Below are 11945 nucleotides of genomic sequence, written 5' to 3' on the forward strand. Positions count from 1 at the left end.
GACCTTCCGATCCGAAAGCGAGTGTCATACCACTAGACCACATAGCCGCAGTAACAATGGAACACACGAAGATAAAGAGTTTGCTCCACAGATGCTGTGGAGTGAGTTTGGTGTTGGTGGAGTGACAAGCTATGATGATGATGAGATAAAGAACAGAACATTTGGGACTAACAAGAGCTGTTGACTTTAAGCAGAAGTTGACTTTAAGAGTGTTGACTTTATGCAGATTCCAATGTAATCTGAATATCTATGGGGGGAAAAAATTCCAATTTGTAGAAAATAAATCTGAGGATAAATTGTACTGTTTTCAGAGAAATATCTAAGACACAATAAATAGTAACAAACACTGTGTGTTAAGATTTCAAATCAAGAAAATTAGGTTATGGCTGTCATCTGACAATGCACAATACACAGCCCGCGACGAAAAATCCAAATTTCCCCATTATATATCATTAGTAATAAAAACTCACCGTAATGACGTACATTTGATTAAACACCATATATAGCAACATTTATATGTTATACAAAAATTAAGATAAAAGAGAAAATAAAGAATAAAAACTCGAGTCCAGCAGCAATGAACCTCTGTGTTAAATCTGATATTTGGATCTTTTATAAAATGCCAATTGCACAACACCACAAAAATCATATTTGCTAAAAAAAAACCTGAAACAAACAAACAAAAAAAACCCCAATAGATCGAGACTTTGATAAAATATATACTTAAGGCATTTGATAAAATAAAGCATGATTTACAAGAAAAAATAAATATAGGTAACCCAATAAAAGTGGATTCCGCTTCTTCAGTTTAGCAAAGGACCCTGGCCAGGACCTGAGCAAAAGTATATCATCTTATTTTCCGAACAATGATATGCCGGACCAAGAGTAAGGGGGATAACAGATGATTGAGTGACAGCCTTGGGGCATCCAAGCTCTTCAGGGACAGTTTCGTGTCTACTGGAGTCATGTAAGGAGACAGCAGGTATAGGGAAGAGAAGAACAGCGAAAGAGAACACCGAAGCCCTCTTCAGTCTTTAGGGTCAGAAACTGTAGCAGCTATATCACCTATTATGAACAATATCATTAGGGCATTGTTTGCATTAAATTTCCCCCTTCTTTCCCAAGTACTTTGATAAAGATTATAATTATAACTATTCATTTTTTTTCTGGCTGTGTAAATAACAAAACTTCGAAATCTCTATTTTTCAACAAAAGAAATTCCTGTAATTTCCTAGGTAGAGGAAGCTCTGAAATGACATCTGGCAGGTAATTCTGGCCAATACTGTGTCGTATCCGCCTCCTGCACTGTTCTAGAAGAGATCGTGGTGAGTTGACAAGGGGTAAAGAATTTCATTGAGCCGGTTATCCCGAGCCATTACCGGTAACAGTTCCCCTTTCAGATTTGTCAGGTCAAATTGTCCCGACGCTTTTATGAGCAACTCCAAACAAGCATCATCTTCTTCATTGTTCAAACCGCTCGCCTGAAAAATACAACATATTCATGAAAAAATAAAAAATATAAACCAAAAAACTCTGGGCAATTTTAATTTTACCAGTCATCTTAACTCTCTCCTTACCAGCCATTTTCAGGATTTTCCCAAAAACTTCGAACCCAACTAACACAAAAACAGATTTTTTATCACTCAAACACAATAGAGGTAAGTTCTTGCGGTACATAATTTCTTTAGTAAAACATGCTCTACAACACACTGTTCATTTTCTTTAAATTTCATAATGTACAAACGAAATTTTAAGAAAAATGTTGGTTGTATCGTAACGAATGTGACGATTTTCCTATAGTTGGTAAGGAGAGAGTTAAAGCACAAAAATCTACATTAAAAAAATAAAACAATAATTCAAAACATTTTCTTGTTTTCTACCATTTTCAATATCTTCAAAAGCCATTCTTACTACCCCCATTAGTGACAGAGGGACAATTTTCAGTGCTGCGCACAAAAGTTCTCTGCTAGGCATACTTTATGAACCAACCCTCCATGAATTTCAGTTACAGATTATAGGTGTGAACTTATTTGAATCATGCTTGAGAGGGATAATGTGAGAAAAAAGTGATTTTCTGGAATGTGATTCATCCATCAGATGTGTGGGCATACCTCGTGTTGCTTGATTTTTACAAAAGTAAAGACAAAGTATGAAAAAAATATGAGAGGCAGAATGAAAGTGAATGAATATAAAATATCTAATGGCGATTTAATTAAAGAATAAAATACAGCATGTAGAACAAACATCTTTGGGCGAGAAACTTCTACTTTAAGCATATGAAAGTTTTGAGATTTTCTATTTTCATGGCCGACCTATATATCTATACTACAATAAAAAAACAAACAAAAAAACCAAACCAACCTCCCCCCCCTCCCCCAAACCCCTTACACCTTCCTCCTCTAAATTTGATGAAAAAAAATTGTATTGCCCCAAAAAGCAGAATTTAAAAAAAGTCATCCATATGATTCACCACTTTGATATCCATTCAGTTCTCCAAAATTTAGCTTAAAAAATCAGAATCTAGATAAGAAATTCAGAATATGACCAAATTTGTCCATCACCCCCCCCCCCCCCCCCCCCCCCCCAAAAGAAAAACAAAAACAAACAAAACAAACAAACAAAAAAGCAAAAAAAAACCCCAAAAGATATAAATATGTGAGAGGTTTGTCAGTGATTATCAGTTAATTCCCATTATCACTATCACTAAATCTAGTCCTTCAGAGCCATTAGGTCTATGGAGCTGGAGTTCATCTCGGTTTCTACAGCATGAAATGAACAATAGCAATTGCTTGCTACCCTTTGGATAGGATGCTAGTCTATCGCAAAGGATTTCCGTCAGATCTAACCGACTCAGCTACCAATCACTCAGCTGGATGGACAGAAAAAAAATCTTGACTTGAACCTGGGATCGATCTCAGTCCCTTTGATTGTGAAGCGAGTCCTCAACCAACTGAGCTATCGAGACCCCCATTATTATTATTATAATTATTATTATTTTGTCATCGTTATAATTATTATCATTATTAGTATTATTATTATCAGATCACCTGTACAGCAGCAGATTTCTTCAGGGCTGTTTGTCCATATACATTACGTATGTCAACATCAGCATTATAATTCAGGAGAACTTGAATGACATCCAAATTTCCTAAAAAAAAATAAAAATAATATCATAATGATGATGAGTTGGATTCTTTTTTTTTCTATTCACATCTCTTTACAATATTGATCTCGATTCACGGATGGTGTACATTGAGCATAGTAATAGTCCTTCAGAGCCATTCAGCCCACAGAGCCAGAGACAATAGCAATTGTCGTATTGCTATCCTTTGGATAGGACGCTAGTTTATTGCAAAGTACTTTCCACCAGGTCTAAATAATACTCAGCTACTCATTCACTTCTGGGTAGATAGTAGGGGGGTAATTTTAAAAAATCTCGACTGCACCATGGATCGACCTTGGTCCCTTTAAGTGTGAAGCTAGTGCTCTACCAATCGACCTATTGGGCCCCCACATTTAACATAGAAAAGAATAGTATGTGTCGATTTTTAAGGTGTTTATAGGGTTCCTTATCCGTTTTACAATGCTACTACAATCAGAGCTACACATTTCCTCAAGTCGTGTTTGCATCAGATTATAAAACACTGTAAAATTTTGAAAGAAGATGACTTTTATTTGACAAATCCATTCAAAATCAAACCAAGTCTTGTAACATGCCTTATAAATTGAAACTGATTACGCACTTGGGCTTGGTTGGTCTCTAGTGAATATCCTCTCTAGCAATAAACTATACTGGTGAGTCTCGTCTGAGACTTCAAAACCTTTAGCTTTAATAAGATCAACATATAACATGTAGGACGAGACATGATGCCCGTTAGACGATTTACATTTTTTTATTTGGGCAGAGACAAAGCTGTTAATGGCCAGGCACTCATTTTACACCTGAATACAATGGGAGTAAAGTCTTTTCAAGGACTCAACTATGCACTGCTCAGAGCAGATCTCGAACTGATGACCCTCTGATAGAAGAGCGAGTGTCATACCACTATATCACATAGCAACACAAAAGACCCACCAAGAGATCAGTAAGTCATGTGTATTGTGATGGTGTATAATACAGTCACGAACACACAGCACATCTTAAACTGGGTCTAAGGGTTCAAACTGGCATGACAGTTATTTGCATCGCTTGTGGTCGCAAAATCTGCAATATCTTTTTTTGAAAATTTCGAGAGTTTTTTTAAGAAAAACAAAACAAAACAACAATAATAATTTTTTTTTTTTAAATGGTTAAAAAGACGAATTTTTTTTCTTTTAATTTGATAGATCATGTAGAAAAAGAAAGAAAATTAGTCAAGAGTAGTTTCTTTTTTACTATCTTATTTTCTTCCTTTTTACTGGCGCTGATATGATCTTACATTTGTTGAAAGTGCAGTGAAACCCTTAAAAACAAACAAATCCTTTCTCTTTCATGAACTAAAATCAATCGCAAACTTTTGCAAATTTTGCTGTTTTTTAGCTTGCAAAATTTGGGATATTTAAAAAAAACAAGCCACCATGTCAGTTCAAATCAGTGAGTCAGAAGAGTAATTTAGTACATCGTTTAATTTCTTCTGCGCACCCAAGAGTGGTTGGGTTGCTGGGTCCATTAGATCTGGCAGGTTTGAAAATGGATAAACTAGCTTGTTATGTAAAGGTGACTATCACGTCTTGCTGTTTCTTTAAAACTACGACATAAACTGGACTAAACTCTGGCTTCACACGCCTTAAGATTTGGAAGGACTACTTTTTTGAGATGTGTCATGGTTATAGCAATGTGTTGAAATCACATTACTCTTATAATATACCTTTCCTGGCAGCCCAGCTGATAGGTGTGTCATTGTTGAGATCCACTGCGTTCACATTGGCCCTGTGTTGCAAAAGTCTTTGCACACATAATGTATTGTTTTTATAGGCAGCCCAATGAAGAGCAGTGTCGCCATTACCATCTCCTATGTCTGGCAAGGCACCATTCTGAAGGTAAATTTATGAGAATAATGTTCAATAATCATGAAATACTTACTGTATCCTGCCTTAAACCCTATACCTCCCCCCACCCCGCCCCTTCCCGTCCAGTATTTATATAAAATACATTTTTGAAAACAGTACAGTAAAATAACCCCCCCAAAAAAACAAAAAAATGACCCCCCCCCCCCCCCCCCCATCAGATCTGCCAGGGGCAACAAAAGTAAATTATTTAAATTCTTTCCAAAAATCTGTTTTCAATTGACAAGACTGTAATGAGAGCCTTGACTTAAGTACAATACAAAAAGCCTTTTAAAAATTTATTTATTGCTCACAACATAAACAACAAAATGCCATTTAAAAATTAAAAATACTTTACTCAACAAACTCAAAGCGCTTTACAAGGGATCCTCGCCAATAACAACATTCATTAACATATGTATGACAAGACAACGTCTGCTAGATGATATTACAATATTTTTACCGACCGATACAACATTGTTAACGGCCAGGTATTCATTTTAAACCTGAGTACGGAGACAGAATGTGAGTAAAGAGTCTTTTCAAGGAATATAACTATGCGCCGCTCAAAGCGGGCCTCGAACCTAGGACATTCTAGTATGAATGCGAGTGTTATACAAGAATACATAGCTGCACAAAAACGCCAGCACTAGATAGTAACAATTGTTTTCTTCCTTTTTCATAGGATATTCACCAATCACAACATGACCTCTATTAGATCTAGCTCACCCAGCTTCTTAATCACTGCAGAGTGTATAGAGGGCTTAGAGAAAACCTTACAGCTTCCAAGACTTTTATAACACCCTTTAATTGTGAGTGCCGCACTCACAGAGCTATGAGGGACCATAGTTATAATAATCATTGTGATATTTGCTTGACAGGTGAAGCACAAAAATGTCATGATTAGGCAGTGCTAATGGTAACAAAAAATGTATATAATTTTTTTTTTTAAAAGAGGACTTCTGTGGATCTGAGGAAAACCATCAGTACTGATGAGTAAACAACAAAAAACAAAAAAAAAAAACAAAACAACAAAAAATGTAAAAAAAGGAAAAAAAAAAAGGTTAGTTAAAAAGATAAATAATGATGGATAGTAATACCTCAAGTAAAATGCGAACACAACGTTCATCTTGTTCAGCTGCATAGTGAAGAGCAGTGCGGTTATAGCCATCTGTTCATTCACCTGTTAAAGATAGAGTATCTTATAAATAGAAAAAATGAAATAACTATTTCAGTATGAAAATCACTCCCACCAAAACAGCTATCGTCCATGTGGTAAATGAGATCTTTTTTCAAATCATGGGCAAAGGATCCTGCACACAACCTAATCTACTTTATTTATCCTCAGTTATTTTGAAAATATCTTTGATTGATGATCAAAGTTATTAGAAATAACTTTCGGTATTTCCCATATCATGGCACTCAGTAGCTTTCAATATTATTTATAAAATAGACAACAAATTGAGCTCTGTTTTTCTTGATACCCATAATTCTTGTATTATCATATAATATATAATGAAAAATTACACATATTAATAAATTTGGTATATATGTATTACAAAAGGAAAACATATTAGGACATTATGGGTAATTTTCTTTATCCCTATAATGGATAACAAGCCATCAAGGAGAAAATGAGATTTTTCAAAAAAATTTAGTCAGTATTTTCAAAGCCTAAAAACTAAATTGAGAGAATCGAGGGTAAAAGCAGGATAAGGCAGGTATGGCCCCATCAAAACCGATTTTATGTAAGCACCAATATGATCCAGAAATGATGAAATACTATCAAAATTTCGAATTAAAAAAAAAAAAAACGAACCCCAAAACAACAACAACAACAAATAGAAAAATCAAAGAACAAAAAACACTCCTCCCCCCCCCCCCCCCCCCCCACCCCTCACCAAACAAACAGTTAGTCACCTTTGCCCCACGCTGTATAAGAAGTTCCAATACATGCCAATCTCCAAGACAGCATGCGTACTGTAATGGTAATAACGTGCCATGACGACGATTTATATCTGCACCTGGTTGTGACAAAAATCAAAACAAAACATGTGTGTCATTTTTATATATAGAATAGCAGGAGAGATGTACAGCACATAATTTCGTTGTACACATGCTTAATTTCCTCGAACATCTCTCGAACAAAATATTTTGTCATCAATCATCAATGCTAAAAAAATAGTTCATGAAATTCAACGATAATGTTATTTGGCAGTCTTGTGTTGGTGTTGTGAATAATCACTCACTATGTTATTCTTTTACTACCAGCACATGTTACCACATAGACCTAGATGGATGAGATCATCATGTCAATATCATCCCTATATTTGAGGTGAATAAAAGGCTGTGGCATTTTTCAGCAGAATAACGCTCATCCTCACATCACTCAAAATACCTTGGGCATAAGTTTGGCAGCAGGACCTCCACCTGTTAGATTGGCCACCGTACTCCCCTGACATGTGACCAATCAAACATTATGGGAGGAATTTGGTCACTGTGTATACATAAACCATGAAATACACACCCATCACCAATGTGAGCGAGCTCTGATGGAAGAATGGCTTCATGTTCCCAAGCGACTCATTAGTTCCATGCAAGGACATGAACAGTGTGGTGTAGAGCATGTTTTGCTACAGAAATTATGTATCGCAAGAACTTTATTGCTATTGTGTTTGAGTGATAAAAAATATATTTTTGTGTTAGTTGGGTGTGAAGTTTAGGGGAAAATCCTGAAAATGGCTGGTAAGTAGAGAGTTAAAACCTTTTTCAATCAAGGAATTGATGTCCTCTTCCCTGTCATGCAACTTTCCTTTGCCGATAGCTCTTATGAGCTGGTCTGAGAGTCGATATGTTTCCTGAGTCCTCTCCATGGATACCACATCCCTCCATCAGATAACAATCACAGTCATCAGACAGTCTGACCTTTATAATTGCTGCATCAGGCCTGCCCAATCTTAAGAGCGATCCTGAAAAGATGAATATAAAAATGTATGTTTTAAGGATTAGAGAGATAATAAGTAATTCCTAATAAATCAAAAATCACTTAATTCAATATGAGAGGGATATTATCTTTAGAGTTTAGAGTCATCTCAAGGCAAACAGAAAAAAACTCATGCTTCAGAAGCAGTGCAGCGCAAGAGAAAAAAATGAGATGCTTACAACACAACAAATGACAATCTATTCTATTAGGTTCTAGAAGCTTAACTGGTAGATGGAGTATCAAAGAAACAAACCATCTGTCCATGAGTGTAGATAATCCAAGTGTAATAGAATGATATCATTATTACTATAGCTAGCATCAGTGTGTGTGTGTGATATAGCCCATCCATGGTGTGTGTGTGTCTAACGCGGCAAGCCGTGATGCTCTAGTAGTGGTGTGTGTGTAAGTGTGTGTGTTCTCTGACCATACAGGTAGCTCTGATAACTTAGCAGAGTATTATTATTATTATTGTTTTCATTGATAGATGTACTCTGTGTCGGTTGATACATTTTTTTATTGAGATATTAATTTCTCCTATTACAGTAAACTTTAAAAGATACATTTACTTTCCTTAGATTGGGCCATGCCTTCAAAATGCATACTTAATTTCATTATATATATATTGATGTTATTCCAATATCTTCATTTTTATTTACAAATAAGCAAACTCGCACACTGGTTATTTATGTATTGCGTTATAACAAATTTGCTTCTGTACCCGATAATTTGTATGAATATTATTATGATGCCACATTTTCACATGCAACAACTCATTGATTTTTATACTCGTATATTTCATTTTGTGCTTTATGTCATTTTATTTTAACATGTCAAACACCCATGATGGGAATTCTCATTTTTACAACGCATTCCCCATCATTGATACTGTTGTGATGTAGGTGCTTTCTCTGGGGTCCACATTGCTATTATACATCGTGCATGTTTCATATTTTGAGTAGTATTGCTTTATTCAATAAAAATTCCAAAATCGAATAAATAGTCTTCTGACAGTTCACTTCTTTTCAACAGAACTTTCTTTATGTGGTGTCGAGGAATCGGGGTTGACGAAGGATCTGAACCACTGGACTGTGTATGCTCATCACATGAAATCTCTGATCTTCATTTTCTTTACACTACTACTCCTAGAACAGCTGAGAGACATGGCCGCAACTGGCCACATGAAATCATGGGTCTCTCAGCTGCCTTTTACTTTACATGAAATCAGCTATCATCATTACTATTTCCTACTCTATCTCTATTTGAGCACCTCCACAGAAACGGTTACGGTTCGGAACCCAAGTCGACTTCTGCGACTGAGACCACCCACCTCTTTGTACGGTATTTCATCACACTCGTGATACCGTTACACAAATTTTACTTTTTTACTATATATGAATGTTTGTATTGGTTATGTTCCTTGTATATTTCTTTTCTTCTTTCAGGTTATCCCCGCTTTTGCAGGGTTGCCATAATGAATGCCACATCTCCATGCATCTCGGTTCAGAGCATCATCCTCCTCCAGGCCCAGCTTTTCTATATCGTCCTTTACCCATCCAACCATCTAGTCTTTGGGCATTCCTTTTTTCCTCTTTCCCCGCTAACTGTATATATATCCAATACTTTCCTTCCCACATACTCCCTCTCTTGGTTATGTCCCTTGTAAATATTATATAAATGAGACTTGATGAATAAAAAGGCAATTCAGTTGTGATTATGCTGTGGTTAACATCGTGTTGCCGTTACTTATTTGAGCTTCTTGGCTATTACTAAAATATATGAGAGCAAGCACTGCTTTGTGAATATCTGCTTTTTCTACATGCTACATGTCTTGTACCAGTACCACACCCAGGTCACAACACCATCTGCTTCAGATCTATCCTCAAAGTAGTGATTGGCAAATTTAGTCTAAATAAACTTGAGCTTTAATATAGTGCAATATCCACAAAAACGTGCTCATAGCACTTTACAAGGGTTCCTAGCCAACAGCAACACTTAACATGTAGAACGAGACATGATGCCTGTGAGTGTGAGGCGAAATTACATTTTTTTTCAGAGACAATGCTGTTAATGGATGATGAGAGAATATTAGTAAAGAGCCTTTTCCAAGGACTCAAACTATGCACCACTCAGAGGGGACTTGAACCTTGAACCTTCTGATCAAAAGGTGAATGTCATACCACTAGACAACATAGCCCCTCAACTAATAGTGAAATTACAAAGACATTTTTATTGATGGTTAGCTAAAACCTCAGAACATGATCTGGATTATGCAAAAGAAATGTGAATGGAGGAAAAAGGGTTTTGCATTCACAAGTCAGATTTCTGTTTTAGAAGTAAAAAGACGTGTGGAGGAACACACTAGATACTGACACATTATGAATTATAAAGCAAAAGTAAATTTGCTAATCTCTAATTTCCTGAAATATAGTCATAACAAAAAGAAGACATGAAACGATTGACTACAACATTATGTCAAGAGACCAAAAAAAGTTTAGACCTAGTCCAAACTCACATAAAAAAATATAGACTTCTATTATTATTTAGTAATCAAAAATGGAAGTCAGTTGTGAAATCTGCCACTTGTCAATTCAATTACTGATGGATACAAAACTTGAGATTGAAAAAAAAAAAAAAAAAAAAACACTGTCCCTTAAAATCGTCATCTTGTCATTCTTTAATTTGATAATCTCCTAAAATAATTAAATTGTATGATGAGGACTTGACCCGGCAGGAACCCCATGCTTCCATAAAACCATAAGTAAGCTAAGCCTCTAATTCTAAAAGCTGTCCGAGTCTGCACAACTCACTCTGGCCAAGATACGTGACGGGACATGAGTCGAGATCAATGTGTGCATGATTGTAAATAGTGTGTTTGGCACTTCAAAAGTGACTAGAGAGCAACTACAATTCAATGACGAACCTGTAACAGTATGCTCTGGGTACGTATTAATTTACTGACAGAAGTAAGAGTAGCCAAAAGCCTTAGTTACTTAGTTATCTAGAACTGACAGAACCTTTTGCCTTTTATTTATCTACTAAAAACTTCTGAACTGACTAGAAGCAACTCTTGCTACGACATAATAGTAATAAATGTAACACCATACTATCATTTTCATTCTCCCATTGTTGTGTCAAGGTTCTTTGTATGTATCACAGTAGATATCAGATCAAGTAAACAATACTTTCTAGATTGTCATGGATAAATAATATAATTATTTTGACTAGAAATGAACCTCGTATAACCCCCCGTTCCCCCAATCTATTCGTCCTCTTACGTGCTTATCGTCAATGATGATATTCATTCGCATTGTTTAAAATGAAAAAGCATTTGAGTTAACGAATAATTAAGATTCAATCCACAAGAACAATCGGAGAAGTTATGTAATCAACATTAAATTTTTTAAGTGTTTACACGTGCGCCAGTGTGTATATGTGTGTGCCCGAGATGTGGTTCTGAGTGTAGAGTTTTGTTGTGTGTGTGGTGAGTGTGATGTGTGTGCCGTATGTAATAACTTAGGTTTCTGAGTTTGTTCTATTAAATTTACCTGAGTCCTTTGCACAATATCACTGAGTTGTCCCGTAATTAATTGTCTGTTAGTGCATATGTATTCTTTTTGAGGGTCACAGAACAAATCCTCTATGACTTTGGACTATACCCCGGACAATAAAGTTTATCTTGTCTTATCTTATCAATTTATGTTAATTGATATTTTGAAGGCTGAAAAAATCTGGTGTTAAAGTACACAACTGTGCGGCTTGTGGTTCGTCTGTACGATACCGTCAAAAGAAGGGATAATGGGCAGACATTAATTTCATCGCAGAGTGCGGCAGGCCAACGTCAAAAGCTAGTTGAGAAGTTATGCCAGGCTTTAGATAGACTCCTGGGAGTAAGATGAGGCACTGGGTGCTGCGAATCGACTTTCGTCCGAGGAGGCTT

General features: G+C 36.0%; 1 pseudogene across 1 annotated transcript; it reads right to left on the reverse strand.

Moving 5' to 3' along the window:
- Positions 1–1015: 1015 nt before the first annotated feature.
- Positions 1016–7928, reverse strand: LOC144958696 (ankyrin repeat and SOCS box protein 8-like; annotated as a pseudogene). The gene is made up of 6 exons (XR_013642499.1): positions 7790–7928; positions 6936–7049; positions 6126–6208; positions 4848–5013; positions 3048–3148; positions 1016–1481 (listed from the first exon to the last, which is right to left on the reverse strand). The product of XR_013642499.1 is annotated as an ankyrin repeat and SOCS box protein 8-like (transcript).
- Positions 7929–11945: the final 4017 nt, after the last annotated feature.

The sequence above is a fragment of the Berghia stephanieae genome, chromosome 13 (genome assembly GCF_034508935.2).
Source record: "Berghia stephanieae isolate SIO BIC M18660-M18661 chromosome 13, UCSD_Bste_1.3, whole genome shotgun sequence".
NCBI classification, from domain to species: domain Eukaryota; kingdom Metazoa; phylum Mollusca; class Gastropoda; order Nudibranchia; family Aeolidiidae; genus Berghia; species Berghia stephanieae.